This window comes from Cryptotermes secundus, unplaced genomic scaffold (genome assembly GCF_002891405.2).
Source record: "Cryptotermes secundus unplaced genomic scaffold, Csec_1.0 scaffold116, whole genome shotgun sequence".
In the NCBI taxonomy this organism is placed as follows: domain Eukaryota; kingdom Metazoa; phylum Arthropoda; class Insecta; order Blattodea; family Kalotermitidae; genus Cryptotermes; species Cryptotermes secundus.
This window is the reverse complement of record NW_019732857.1, coordinates 2,097,823-2,113,758: the sequence shown is the minus strand read 5'-3', so window position 1 is coordinate 2,113,758 and position 15,936 is coordinate 2,097,823. Positions and strand designations below refer to the sequence as shown.

At 42.0% G+C, this 15,936-nt stretch overlaps 1 protein-coding gene across 5 annotated transcripts in view; it reads left to right on the top strand.

Moving 5' to 3' along the window:
- Positions 1-15,936, top strand: part of LOC111867768 (peripheral plasma membrane protein CASK) — a 248,221-nt gene that overhangs the window by 145,925 nt on the left and 86,360 nt on the right. The gene's annotated exons all lie outside the window — the stretch shown is intronic.

The window sequence follows — 15,936 nt, the reverse complement described above, 5'->3', positions numbered from 1 at the left end:
TAGCATATTTATTTTCGCGTGACGGCCACACTGTCTGTTTGTTTCTATAGCATACAGTATTTGATTGTCGATCACAATGACCTCGCGGTCTAAGGCATAAATTGTCTTCGCCCGCTCGAACACTGGGATCATGGGTTCGAATCCCAATCAAGGCATGGATATCTGTGTTTATTCTGTGCTTGTGTTAGGAAGCGACCTTGCGACGGGCTGATCTCCCGTCATAGGAGTCCTACCGACTGTACAAGATTAAGAAACTGAAGTGAAACGAAGCGTTTCGCGGATGCCCTATATTCAAGCGAAACAGAATAGAAGAAGATGAAGAAGAAGAAGACAGTATTTGATAAATTTATCACTTTAAAGACTGCTGTTATATATGTAGGAATATGTACTTGTAGTTTACAGTACTACTTTCAGTAACACGAGGAGTGACTCCACAGTAAGGCAATGCCGTCAACATATTTAAAACCCTCTCTTGCGCGGTTCTAACTGCATGCACGCCGTTCGCCCGATTTAACATCCAGAAACTGCTAATTTTGCCCACAGAATGTAGTTACATGCTTCGAGTAATTCTCAGAACTATCAGCGAATATTTTCCTAAACAGCATTAACCACTTTGTTGTTGCAGTGGAGATGCGGTGTGTTTTCTTTGAAGTACGAATTCAATTATTAAATATTATTTAGGTGAAGTTGAGGCTTCAGATGGTTAAGAAGATATATACATCGTATAGAAGGGTGTACAATATCTCATCAATATTGCTTTATCAGCGCAATCAAAATGCAGATTAGGCCTACAATTATAATAATGGCATACTCTATTCAAATTTACCAATGTGTTAAGGCGCGTCCACATTACTCGTGCTCGTGCTCGTCAGGCTTGTGCCCGTAAATCTTCGTCCACATTACTTCAGTTGCTCGCCAGGCTTCGGCGCGTGAGGATCCGTATATTTACTCGTAGTGTGTATAGGCTGTATTCGTATTTTAATTTATTGGCTATAGTTTTTAAATTAAAAATTTAAAAATTGCTTGTCTCGTGACTTGTCATATCGTCCACATTACTTGCGAGCATAGCGAGTCACACGAGCACGAGTAGTGCGGACGCGCTTTTACAGAGGACCGAGGGTTCAATGTTTAGGCAAATTGTCGAGCTAAATGTATAGGATGCCTAACAAATGATATCTTATTTGACAAAGGTTTCAGTTGCTAGACTGTGTAGCTGAGTTCCCGTGCCTAATTACGAAACGCTATGGAGAAAAAATAATAATAATATACTCGTATTGTCACGTATTATAGTTACTAAGACGAGGGTTTGGATTGATAATTGGATTTATTGGATATTTACAGGTCGCAACTACAAATAATTATAACAGGCGCACTTGCTCACGCTGGTTCGCTCGCTGATTTCTTCTTTTTCTTCTATCCTGAAGATGGGGGCGATACGTTCCTCCGAAACGTCTGTTAACACAATATCTACACGGCGCCACATCCCAGAAGACTGCTTTCTTCATAGTCACCGCCGTGAAAACCTAAAATCTTACATAATTCTGGAACAGTTGGATAAATTCGTTTAACTGGAGACAACGAATGTTCTTTCTTTTGGAAAGAAATTATCTTCAACACTGTCGCAAATGCTCACCGACTCGTTTTTTTTTTTGAATAAATCATGCGGCCCCAAGATGTCTTTCGCTGATAGTCCAACGCTCTGAATTACGTTATATGACGGTTTCATTCCACGGTACTTAAGAATAGTAGAATATTCTTCACTAGAAGCCGACTGCTCCCTTCTCTCTGTCACTTAGCGATGAAAATGGAACGGATAAACAGAACTGAAGATACCCGGCTGTATCCATGATATCTCACTCTTCTCTGTACAGCTGTGCTATTCTCTTTAATAAGGTCTCACCCAGAAACGATATTTTAAGGGAATACTTTCCCGATGATAAAGTTACAAAGAAGTAAACGCTCTCTGGACATCATCTAGACTTTGGATTGCCAGTGAAATGCTACGACGAAAGGACTTTCTTTTTTACTTTCGATATAAATATATTTTAAAAGTGATTTTTTTCCATCTTCCATTCTTAGCTACCGACTCGATTTAGTTGATGTATTACACATAATTTGGGATATATCTAATGATGCTGTTTATACTCGTATATTATCAAAATCGTCATTAGTATGATAATTTATTCTCTAATCTTGCAATTATATCTAATTTCGTATAAAGGCCTAGTAAGGTTAATGATCGTTAGGCGTAGAGTAGTGGAAATCTCAACATCATCTCTTCATAGAAGTTGCTGGATACCGTCAGTCGTGGCCGATGTTCTGATAGAGTTTGTAGGTAGTCCTTTGCACTTCTGAGAAATAACTTTTTGGTCACTGCCTGCCGTCTACTTTATGTTCTTTCTGTCCTGTGAAGTAGGTTTTCTAATCTGATCAGTCTAGAACTTTTCAGAATGTTATGAATAGAAATTCAAATCGCATTAGGGCTGTGGATGCAAGAGAGATTTTTCATATTCTACATTTATAATTTTCTTGTTTCAACATTCATTTATCTTTGAAGGAAAGAAAACCGTCCTAATGAGCAGGTGTAACTGAACTCATGTTAACACCCTTTTAGTATCAGCAGTCAGTAAACAAATCAACAGGCCGTTTCTATTTGCGGGTTGATTAGCATGTGTAATATGGTCATGGCATATTATGTAGAGTAGGTCCTAATAAAAGAAGCATCATGTAAATCAGAATGTTTTTAGCTTCCTGTGAGGAATGAATAGTCTCTGACAGGAATTACGGATTTGTGTACATCTGTATGAATGATGTAATGATTCTGCGCTGCTGAATGCGAACCTCTCCTTGTAGACGGACCATTCTAACAAGTGACGAGATTACCGTCTGGTGTGCCGTCTCGGCACACGGTACATTAGGCCCCTATTTCATTGAGGATGAGGAAGGAGATACTCTTACCGTCACCCAAGAACGCTACAGAGACATGGTGATCGGACCATTTCTTCAGGATTTGAGAACGTCCTGTCATGCAAGGGGCCTTCACATGAATAGACAGTGGTATCAACAGGACGCCTTTTCATTTCAGTACTGAGGTTTTAGCTCATACTGTAGTTCCGCAGGACTGTTAAGCCCACGTGTCGCAATGAAGGGCGTATGTCTCGTTTGGTAAATTGAATCGCAGACATTCGTGGTTTTCGTATTTCCTGCCTTACCTAGAACCCTCCACTTCCACTCGTGTTTCTGTGTTGATCTGGGGTTCTCGCACCCTTTTATTTCTTTTTCTTTTTGTGTAAAACATTCATGTTCTATGCAAAGAAACTTCTAGTAATGCTTTATACATCTGGCCCGCTTTTCTGCGTGACTTAGCGAGCAGAGCTGTTCCTGTCCCAGAAAAACAGCAGCATAAATGTGCCAACTTTACGGCTCAAGATTGTGAACCGGAGGTTTCAACATGGCGGTTCATTTTAACGGGGATTTTCAGCTATATTAAAGTATTGTTACTGTGGCTTTGAAATGAAAATATACAGATTCAAATGAAATTACTGCCTAAAGAAGTACACACACGCGTAAAGTAATGATGAAGTTGTCCTTGTGCTTAACTAATTAAGTACTATGCCAAAAAGACTTATGGGGGAGTGACTATATAAATCCACGTATTATTAACCTCGATATTAGTTGGAGGTGAGTGGTCAGCTTCATGTCCCGGCCGCATTACCCCCCCCCTTCCAGGGAAGAACCCCTGTTACACATTGTATAGGAGACTGAGACGTCTCGGCTGTTCAGCACGTATCCAGTCGCTGTACTGACTACGCTGTCCCGGTCGCACACGCATGAAATAATTAAATGAAAATTTTCATTCTTACACTTCAAATGATGTCCCACAGGTGGGATTCTTAAGCCTTCTATTTCCCAGACGAGAGATTGAGTCTTTTTCAGTTGCATTTCCTTTGGTCGTAGAGTGAAACTTCGTTCCATTCTTCAGTCGTGTCTTAAATATCACGCGTATCTGAAACTACGTGTTTTCATACGTTATAAACAAAATGCAGAGAATTTCACGTAAACAAACGTCAGTTATTCCACTTTGAGAAAAATTTGTATACCTTATGAAAGGAATCAGTTAACATTGTTTGAGATTTCTGCTGTGTTTGAAGTAGCCTGTGTATGGAACACCTGCCACGCACACGGCTCTTCGTAATAGTGATAAGCAGGGCAAAATAAAGGTATATTTGTCCCTGTGTCTGATTAATAAACACCGCGCCATGAAGACGTATGGTGGAGTGGAGTTATACTGCACAGTTCTTGGCCTCGCCACTAGATGGAGGTATGTCACAAGGACATTCACGGATGTGTGTCTTCAGATATCGTCAGATAGGAGTCTTTTCCCTTTTGCACCCGGTCATGGATTTGTTGCGTGTTCAGGATCTGCTACTGACTGCCGCTACTTCTCTTTCACCGGACAAAATACCTTTCGCCTGTATACACAGCGCTGTATCAAACAGCAGAAAATGCGCTTCAACTACACCCACTGCACTATATGAAGCAGCAGGGGTTACCTTTCGCCTGTATACACAGTGGTGAATCCAACCGCAGAGAATATGCAGACATCAGACCCTTAAGCATTCGGTTCAAGTTTTGTGCTTTATGCCGTCGTGAGTTACGAAGTGTCACGAGGAGCACATCAATCTTTCGGAAATGAAAATGTTACCGCCTTTGATTTTTCTGAAAGGGTACGGTAAACTGTCGTGTCTACCTTATGTATACGGTAATTCAGAGGTATGACATGAAGATAAATTACTTTTATATGCGCCGTAACATGAGAACTTATATCCGCGTGTGCATATAGTCTACCGTGTTTAAATACAAATATCCTAGTCATGATTATCCATTGAATATCCTTTTTATTATTTGTCGCTACGAAATGAGAGAGCGTTGTAAGTAACGCGTGTAGATGGTAAGGTAAATTTTTCCTGTGCTTAACTAATTAAGCACTACGCCATGAAAAGTTATGTGGGAGTGGATGTATAGATCCACGTTTTCTTGACCTCAGCAATGGAAGTAGGTGAACGGTCAACTTCACGCTCCGGCCGCTTTACCCCTAGGGAAAGAGACCCTAGTACCCATTGGATAGGAGGCTGGTTGAACCCCAAAGCTAGTCTGGACGAGATGGAGAAACGGGACACATTTTATACACGAATGCCGTGTTCTTCGGAAATCTATCCTCTTTCACAGTATTAAGATCATGTATTTAATGGCCCTCGCAATCCTTTCATCACAGAAGTTACACTGTTGCTGTGTTCTTAAGAGTCCTTCGAACTCCTTCATGGCGTGGTAGTTAGTTGAGCTCAAACGTCTCGCCATAGCTCAAGCGGTTAGTTACCGGCTGGGCCGCGCCATAGCTCAAGCAGTTAGTCGCTGGCTTCCCACCGCGGCGTCCCGGGTTCGATCTCGCATTCTGGTCAAGTGGGTTTTGTGGTGGACAAATTGGTGCTGGGGCGGGTTTTCTCTGAGTACTTCGGTTTCCCCTGTCAATCTTCATTCCACCAAATTCTCCATCATCATAATCACCCGGGACAGGCACAATAGGCCAATCAGTGGTGGCCGCCATGCCAAGTGGACCCAGGTGGACTCCACCCCTCACTAAACGAATTTTAATTTACATTTAAATTTAGTCACCGGCTTCTCACAGTGGCGGCCCGAGTTCGAGCACGGGTCAGATCATATGGGATTTGTGGTGGATAAAGTGGCACGGGCAGGTTTTCTCCCAGTACTTCGGTGTCACCTGCCAGTTCTCATTCAACCGATTTCACCAGAACCATCAACATCTATCATCTGGTGCTGGTACAATAGGCCGAACAGTGGCAGCAGTGCAAAGTGGACTCAGTCCACTTAGGAAAACTAAAGAGATAATAGTCGAACTGATGAGCATATACTCTTTCATCAGCATTCACAAGACGTAGCGAAGGGGGCTGTGTGTCTTGAACCTTGTTTGTTTTCAGGAGCCAGATTGACGTTTCGGTAACGACCGATTGATGGACTTGGTATAAGCCTGTTCACCTCCCAGAGCCTTATTACAACTTCATTTTACCGAAATCCTTTCTTATGATTTAATATACCCAATTTTTCACGTGCTTGATACTGCATTAATTTGTTATTAGAATTATGTTAGCAAAACAAACCAACGGTTCCACTTAGCTCCATAACTGTTGCATAAAACATGTTTCGACTGGGCATGTATTTATTAAGATAGCCCTCGAATCTAAAATAAGTCAAACATCAAGCACGAATGCATGTACATATTTTTAAAATTCAGTAAAATTTACTCATGTGAGATGAGCAACGGATCAAGCGTCCGAGTGGATAACAGTGGTTCTTGTAATACGTCATTCTGCAGTGATACCTCGGAAAACTATTTCACGTAAAATTCACATACAGGTAGACCTAGAACGCTGACGTTTTGCATTAGTAATAATACCTTCAGTTAATCGACTTTGGAAAAACAATGTTATTGGTGTATGTAATAAACTGCTTATTTATTTCAGCAATTAAAGTGTTATTACATACCTCGAGATTCAAATCCGGTATCTCCTGAATATAATTATAAAATTTTACCGCTTCTGTATTCTGCTCACAGAAATTATTCTGTATTTGGCGGTCCTCGGCTTCGACACCTGGGCGATCTCTGTGTACTCACAGCAGTTTCACAAAAAGAATGCCCACGCTATAGGTAATATTTATTGAGTCAACCTCTCCAGTTTCCTTCTCCAGTTGTTACATGCCCACACGCGGACGGATACATAGACACATGAGGAGAATCTAAGGACTACTTTTTGCAACTTTCTTCTTGCTAACGCAAAAAAAAAATATATAGACGGATGGAAATATCACGAAAGATATTTGTAAGATGTATCGGTGCCGAAATTATTAAGATCTCCATGCGTAATCTTGGTTTCATACTAGCAGGCAGATAGATGCAGTCTGCAGGGATGCTCCGGACCTCTTATCTACGGAATACTTTAAACAACAATTATATTTGTATCTCTGTTACGGACGATTAGCTCGGAGAAGAGGGGTGGCAACCCATCTTCATAAAAGGGGAGGGTTGAAAGTTGGAGGGGTTTACTTTACAGGTCTCCTCATTCTGCCATTCCAAGGATTGGGCCACAGTCCCGTTCCAGTGCTAACGGAACTGCTCATCCTTTTGGTTCGTTTCATTAACCCAGTGATTTGCGTTGTGCTCCCGAAAGAGGTTAGCGGCTTCTTGCAGAGGCGGCCATTGATTCAGCTGCCATCTTCAAGGTGTTTGGCCCACCTCCGAGGTTGTTACCGAGTCCGAGAGGGTTGCCTCGTATTCTGACTCTGCCGAATAAGCAGAATCAGCGATCTCGTCGTCACGGCGACTGTCGAGTACTTCCGTATACGCCGCTCCCCTCCCGGGCAGCCGCAGTATTGCCGTTCTCCTCTGCTAGATTAGCAAGCAGAGCCTCCCCAGCTCGGACTGCCTGGTTAATCGGATACTGGGTCCTCCCAGTGTGTCGAGGTTTTAACCCCCGGGAGGGACTTAACATGTAAAAATTGATTTCAGGAACATTGGTAAACAACGCAAAATTGTTGTGAAAACATTTTTTTTGTTCAGATCGCTAATTCTCAGCATCGCCCTTAACGCCACGAGTCGGAGTATAGCGGTAGAAGCTGGGGTTGGTAACTGCTGATAATCACCTAGCACTAATTGTGACTTGTTACTTGTTAGGCATACCCACTCCAAACACGTACTAAACACAACTTTTGATTAATATGCGGCTGCGTTTTCACTGTATATTTTCAGCTTCCCCCCCCCCCTCAGCACTACATCCCCAGTGGGCCTGGGCCTACCTCCATGAACTTCTCCGTTCACTTCGGTTTTTCTAGATCTTACACATTCGGTAGGACTCCTTGGGCGGGTGATCAGCTCATCGCAAGACCTCTACCTGTACACAAACACAGAAAAACGCACACACACAAACTGAACATCCATGCCCTGAGTGGGATTCGAACCCACGATCCCAGTTTCCAAGCGAGCGAAGACAGTACATGCCTTAGACCGCTCAGCTACCGTGACCGGCATATTTTCAGCTTACTTTCCTTATTTTGAAAAAAATAAAACGAGGCTTATGAAATCACCCTGCTCTGTGTATGTGTATCTCCCCTAACGCATGAAAGCCGGAATAAGGAAGCCAGAAGAGACGTCCGTTGCAACGAATCAGCTCAATAAACACTTTCCCACGGCAACGAATACACGCGCAACAGTGGAAGAATTTTTGAACGCGGTGTTTTCTGTGCGGTACGTGTCGTACGCGATACGCAATATGTTGTGAAGGGAAAGTAGGAAATTAGTTCCACCCAGAACTTCTTATTGTTTCTCTTATAGGCTTCTATAGATAAGTGTTATTAGTGCTGTCTACCTTGATTACAAATCGATTACTTTTCATTATAATAAATAAGTAGGCCTATGTATGTATACTATATGTGTACTATAACTTTTGCAGTCAATCAGGCATCGCTCTCATGCAGACAAACTGTCTGTTGTGGGTTGGCCCTACTTCACGGCGGCAACGTCCAACACTTCATGTGCGTGTACTATCTCTCGTACCCCCGTCTGCATTTGTATGTAAGACAATATTTCTGTATAACGAATTTTCGCATAAGGAGCACCTTCCACGAAACTCGCCCCATTCATAAAATGTAGCCGCTAGTCTTTAAAAATGAGACTGACGGGAAAAAATGCTAACTTCAAGCCGTTATTGACCGCCTCTGTCGTCTAGTAGTCAGAGTTCCTGGCTACTGATCCGGAGGTCCCGGGTTCGATTCCCTTCGCTACCATATTTTCGGAGAAGTACTGGGTCTAGAACGGGGTCCACTCAGCCTCGTGAGGATAATTGAGGAGATATTTCAAGGAAATAGCGGCTCCTCTCTAGAAAACCGATATTAACGGCCGTTGCGCTGACAACGCGACACCCTCTATCCGCTAAAGTTGATACTAACTTCGCCGGCAAGCGGCGGTTGCTCGGTTCATATAGTTCGCTTGCGGACTACAGGCCACAGAGTTTTTTTCTTTGTTTTCTCAAGTCGTTTTTGCATTACCCAGGACATCCTCATAGGACAGTGCTTAGGTCTTCTGAAGGATCTTTTTTATATGAGTGAAATTGTGGTTATGAATGACGTACTTCTGGAATTCTCCTTTTCTCCTTTGAAGCCAAATTCCCGTACCTCGCCCTTCTGAATTTTGCAAGTTGGCTGCTTCATTTTATTGAGGCAAGGCATTCCCTCTTTACTTCATGAACAAATGAAAGTGGTCCTTGTTACATCGTCAGTGAGGCGCTGGAGATGAAGATGGCTGCAGCATGGAATGAGAGCCCCACACTACCTGCCTGCCATCTTGTGCTGTATTGCTACTGTATCAGCAAAATATTCATTGAATTGTCATTGAACTGCTGCTGCACTGCACCAATGGAGTGGAGGTTATTTCTGTACGGGAAGTTTGCCAAGTTTACGACTCCTGAGTTTGTTGTTCTCAGTAGGTCGTGGGTGAGCCTCCGCCTCTCTGGGCTTTTGCCGTCATTTCATTGCGGACTGCAGTACAGAGGAATCACAACCGATCGAATCTACGTATTTCTGTCGTATTTCCGATAGTTGGAAAACATAAACATTGTAAATCAAGAACTGTTCGGCTGAAATATGTCACAAATTACGGAGAATTATGCTGTGAATATTGGTAAAATTGGGTTTACTAAATGTACATTCGGTCTGTAAAAACGTAAATTGGTGTGTAAAATTTAATTTGCTTCTCAACGTGTGGGCCTTTAGGTTAGAACGAAAGGTGTATCCATTAACCTATTTTCATACTTTACCTCTGAAAGGACATTGTAACATTGTAACACTCTAAGTGTTATATGTAAAATAATGGATATTTGGACTAAAGTTTGAACTAACCAAATTGCTGACATCAGATCACGCCTCCGTATTTATTAGTTTTCATGTAATGTAAATATTGCCGCGTGTGTGGGTGACTAAAGACGGGATTCGGATTGGTAATTGGATTTATTGACCATTTACAGGTCGTAACTACAATTAATTATAACATTTTTCCTGATTTTCACACAACAAAGCACTTCACGCTACTCTCTTTAGTATATCTCCGCTAGTCTTCACAGGTTTATAACATAAGGACTATAACTGTCTCCATGAATCACACACTCCAAATATCACTGCACTATAACACATATAAAGTCTTCAAATCGCACGTTAAATCTTCACAGGCTGACTTCTTGTACTCTTATGTACTCCTCGAGCTTGCTGCTTGCCTGCTTGTTCGCGTGCTTCTGCCGCTACTACTCGTAACTGCCTTGAACGAATTCTGTCACTCTTACATATGTAGCCGCGGAACGGGCATGGACCTACAGTAAACACATATCACATGATCGATATCCAACCAGTCTTTCGTCGCATCTGTCGGATCCTACAGAAAACACAGCTTCGTCTATTGTTGCGTGTTGGACCGTGTTTACAGAGCTGTCGCCTGACAACGCGTTGATCAAATCCGTTGCAATATTTAATTACAAATTCCATAAATGAACTTCTATCTGAATTGGTTCTAGTTGGTGGTAGCAGAGGTGGAAATATGAGATACTGATTATAATTTATTCTGGTATTATCGTTTGTATTTGAAAAGGAAACACAAGCCTAAGAGATTTTGTAATCAGTTCTTGGTTGTCTAGTTTCGGTTTGTCTTCTCAAAATATACGGCAGTAAAACTTACTGATTTAAGCAGCTGGTCTAGAATGTAGGGAGGGGTTTCCTCCCTGTACTTAGCACTCTCCAATTTTAAGCACATTAAGTTCCGCGTGTTCCTATTTAAACGCCTTCTGACGTCCGTTCCTAACAGCCAGAAACACGAAGTATTCCTACAATGAATATCATTTATCTGTTATTGAAACTAGTCATATTACGACAGTACAATGTACTGCATAACGTGTTATTGACACGCCTGACGTCCTTCGGTGTGAGGTGCTTCTTTATGTGGCACGTTATGTTTATACATTNTATGTTATTAATTTAGTGAAGTTTGGTATTACAATTTGAAGCCTGTAAACGATGATCCATACGGGCGCCATACGGCAGACTTCACTGAACGCGCGCGACTTTTCTGCCTTAAAGTTTCATACTAAATGTGTGATAGACTCTTAGATATTTAGACAGCATTCAACATGAAGAAAGCAGTCTTCTGGGATTTGGCACCGTGTATATGTGGTGTTAACCGACGTTTCGGAGGAATGTATCGCCTCCATCTTCAGGGTAGAAGAAAAAATATAAGAAATCTGCAAGCGAAGAGACCGTGAGAACCGGTAAAAGCATCTGCATACGTTCCTCCGAAACGTCGGTTAACACCACATATACACGGTGCCAAATCCCAGAAGACTGCTTTCTTCATGTTGAATGCTGTCTAAATATCTAAGAGTCTATCACACATTTAGTATGAAACTTTAAGGCAGAAAAGTCGCGCGCGTTCAGTGAAGTCTGCCGTATGGCGCCCGTATGGATCATCGTTTACAGGCTTCAAATTGTAATACCAAACTTCACTAAATTAATAACATATTTAGGCCTCTGCGTAAATGTAACGTCAATGCTGATTATAACGCTCCCAACAATGAGATAGACAGAGAGTAGTGGATAAATGCATCCGTGCACAATGACATGTACTCACGTGGGAGGACAGAAGATGAGTTAAACAGATGGTACGTGCAGGACACAATGAGCTGCGTTTGTGAGAGACTCTGCTTTGACGATGAAATGATCTCGAATCAGTTCAGAAAGCTCCCAAAGAGAATATTAGTACACGTGTTAGGATAGTGTCATTCACAGTAATGGAAGATGATGAAATATCATGTTGGGAAATATAGGTAGAAACGACGGAATTATTAAACCACTGTTTTCAACGTGTTATCACAGGGTGATTCGACGAGTCTGCATTGTAAAACCTTAGGATTCCCAACATGACAAGCACGTCTCTTACCGCCGACGTCTTCCACGTATGTCTGTCTACAATATGTGTACATTTTGTTTCCAGTAAAATTATCCATTCATGAAGCAGGAATTGCATTCCAAAAGAGAAATTGCTTTACTATTAGTTTCTTCCATATTAAGTACTTACTTTTCATGAGCTGTTGTTCTTAAATTTTTCTCGTAAAATTTGAAGCTCTCATTAAGTAAGAACTGAAATGGCCTTCTGCCGTTAGGCTTACGCTTCTGATTGTCCCTGATCTTAAAGTCGAAATGAAGTAGCGTCAGTATGAGGGGGTACGCGGTAGCGTAGTTGGTTGAGGCACTATGCTACAAGCTGGAAGGTCTCGGGTTCAAGTCCCGATAAGATCATTGGATTTTTTTCAATTGACCTAATCCTTCCGCCGCACTATGGCCCTGGGGTCGACTCAGCCTCTAACAGAAATGAGTACCAGGAATTTTCCTGTGGGGTAAAGTGCGGCCGGCGCGCAAGGCTGACAACCTTACCGCCATCTTTGAGCCGGTTGTCTAGATAATGTGGGACCCTCAGCGTCTCACAATCCTATGGGCCTCCGAGGCCTGTTGCAGGAATAGCTTTACCTTTTTTTAGCAATCTAATGACACTCACATCTCCTGAAGACGGGAGTCGAGGTAGCTGTCACAAAACCATATACGAATACATCAGGTGTAAGTGAGAATGAACAGTGTCCAACATGAGTATAGTACGTGCGATTACATTTAAAGGAACATGAGGATTCCAAACACAAATTTACCCGAGGCAGTGTCTGAAAACCACTTACCTGTATAAACATTGTTATGGCTTCTGATGCTCTGCTTCATGGGTATTTTACGAAAAACATTTTCGAAGTGTGCAGTACAAATTCGCCAAAATGTTGCGACCTGTCAAGTTTATCCTCAGTTCTTCGACATTGATATTCACGTCTGAAGCAATGCAAGTCCATGCTTAACAAATCCACTGATGACCGTGTGTCCTGCAATAAGGCTGCGCGACAGATGCAGGACTAAGGACCTACTGAGGTAGCATGAAGCAGAGCAGGATATAAGCGTTAAAATAGAAGACGCTTGCCCTGGATCACGAACCGTTGCGGTATTCGTAATTTGCTGCTCTTGCTATTAGGGAATTCATTTGTTTCAGAAAGCACCTTGCACTAAAAACACCAGATATAAAGATCAGTCAATAGCATATGCGGTTTTCAGCACATACGAACTCAACTAAACGATATATGCCTGCGTCTTTAAACAAAAAATAATAAATATACAAACCTGTCGATGAATGGAACGCTGTGATATTTTACTCCGAAGCAATGTTAATTCTTTAGTGTTCAGTATGAAGGGCGTAATTCAAATTCCAATATTTACTTGTGCCCAAAACATTATTTCCTCTCTCCGGTTATTTCTTGCTTTTGAATGGTATTAAAGACTGAGTAAATTTTGTCATGCCGGTCACGGTAGCCGAGCAGTCTAAGGCATGAACTGTCTTCGCTAGCTCGGAAGCCGGGATAGTGGGTTCGAATCCCACTCAGAGCATGAATTTTCAATGTTTGTGTGTGTGTCCGCGCGCCTTTTTCTGTGTTTATGTACAGGTAGAGGCCTTGATCTACTAAACCGAAGTGAAACGGAGAGTTTCATGGATGTAGGCCAAGGCCCAAGTTGGGGCTGTAGCGCCAAAGGATAAAATTGTAGTTATCAGTGAAAGTTACAAACACGGTCAGAAATAACTTCATGCCGATTTGTATCTTCGCATTGGTTTCCTACTGGAGCCCATCTTACCGACCACAAAAGAATCATCACCAAGTGTTCAGTTTCCTATGGTATTACTTCTCGAAGTTATTTAGTATGAATTGTGGTAATAGACAACCGATAATATGAATCCATATTGGGTACAATTTCGGCACCTGAACGCTAACCGACAGCTGATGATATTCACACATGACGTGCCTTTAAGATTTATGACGTCAATATAAACATTCATTTATATATATATATATCAACAATAATTGTTGTGTTGACGGAACCGGTAAATATTTATGTACACAACAGAGCAGAATGAAGTGCCGATGTTTCAGAGTCACAACACGTGATCTAAGTTGTGTCGTGTTGCTAAGCGCCGCGGTATGTCACTTTTAAATCGCCTCTGACGACGCTCTAGCCTTTAATTATTCGCGTTGTAGGTTAATGAGAGAAGCTGCCATTGTATTCTGGAGCGTGGTGAAGACCCATCCTGTTGTAGTCGTTCGTTGCATCTAGAGTTTAGTTATTCCAAAGGTCTGCCTGCTCGTAAAGGGTCTTGTGAGAGGTGTGCATGTAGATAAGATCTAGTCCTCAGACACTGCAACTTCTGAAGTTCGATCCTTGTGTCTACCTCTTTGTTGCAGTGCAAGGGTTTGCTCACAAAGCGTTTGCATAATGGAAGGTAACTTAACACTTGGAACTCTAGTTTGGAAAAGTGAAGTTGGACCTGGACACAATAATATCCGTGGAAAACTCAGATCTTTGAGGTTCCATCTCACTTTCTTGGGGTCAGAAGTTATATCTTGAAGAACCCTTCTCTAACTGACTGAGGAACTCCATAGAGCTGAAGCCTTCTTTAGAAACTAATAGTTGATCAGTTATTCAATGAATTTGCAGCAATTTTTTGTAACCCGAAAACTCTGTAACGTAAATTATAGTTTTGTATATTTTAATTTTCGCATAATTAAATACGAGTAGTAACCGAGAAAACAAAAGATTCTGGACCGCATTGCAACAAGCATTCTCTGAATTGTGTGTGCTGTTAATTTCATCACGGATGCAATTTTAATTTGTTAGTGTCGATCCAAAATATTCGAACTGTGCTACAAGGATCTGGTAACTTTGAAAATAATTTTCTTTCTTGGCACTACAGCCCCAGTGGGCCTAGGCCTACCTCCATGAACTTCACCGTTCACTTCGGTTTCTCTAGATCTTACACATTCGGTAGGTCTCCTTGAGCGGGTGCTCAGCTCGTCGCGAGGCCTCTACCTGTACACAAACACAGAAAAACGCACACACACAAACTAAACATCCATGCCCTGAGTAGGATTCGAACCCACGATCCCGGTTTCCAAGTGAGCGAAGCCAGTACATTCCTTAGACCGCTCGGCTACCGTGACCGGCCTTTGAAAATATTACCAATGTCAAATTTGTATCGCAGTTGTATATACTAGATGGAATAATTTTAATTGTTATTTCTGTTATTTCAAGGTGTTATTAGTATTGTAACATGACGTCTAAAAGCCGGAATAGTTCATTGCTAGGCAACGGCTCGCTAAAAGCGCATTTCACAGCAACGAATACGCTTGGAGAAATCAAAGCGTTGCCACGAGATTGACACACGTTTCGCGGCAACGAATACGCTTGGAGAAATCAAAACGTTGCCACGAGATTGACACACGTTTCATAGCAACGGATGAAACAGAAAATAACAGACGAACTGTTGGAGGTAGTGATCTCTATTTGGTTCGCCCCGAATTATAAAATAAGAGTTCATTCGTAAATTCACTGAGTAATCGATTCGTGAGGAAGTCCAATTATTCGGCATTCGTAAGAGAGTTCATTGTTCTGCTGCGGAATGTTAACCAGCGAACAACGGAAGCTGAAGAAGTGACTTACTCGTTAATTAGAACCTAGTCAGTCTCGCAGAAGAGAAGACAATCGTAATCTAGCAAAGAACGGGGAGAGTCTTAGGCAGCCATTGATCGCGAACTGTTTTAATTTATTGTAATTAAAAGTAACTGCCGGTCACGGTAGCCGAGCGGTCTAAGGCGTTCACTGTCTTCGCTCGCTCGGAAGCCGGGTTCGTGGGTTCGAATCCCACTCAGGGCATGGATGTTTGTGTGCGTTCTTCTGTGTTTATGTATAGGT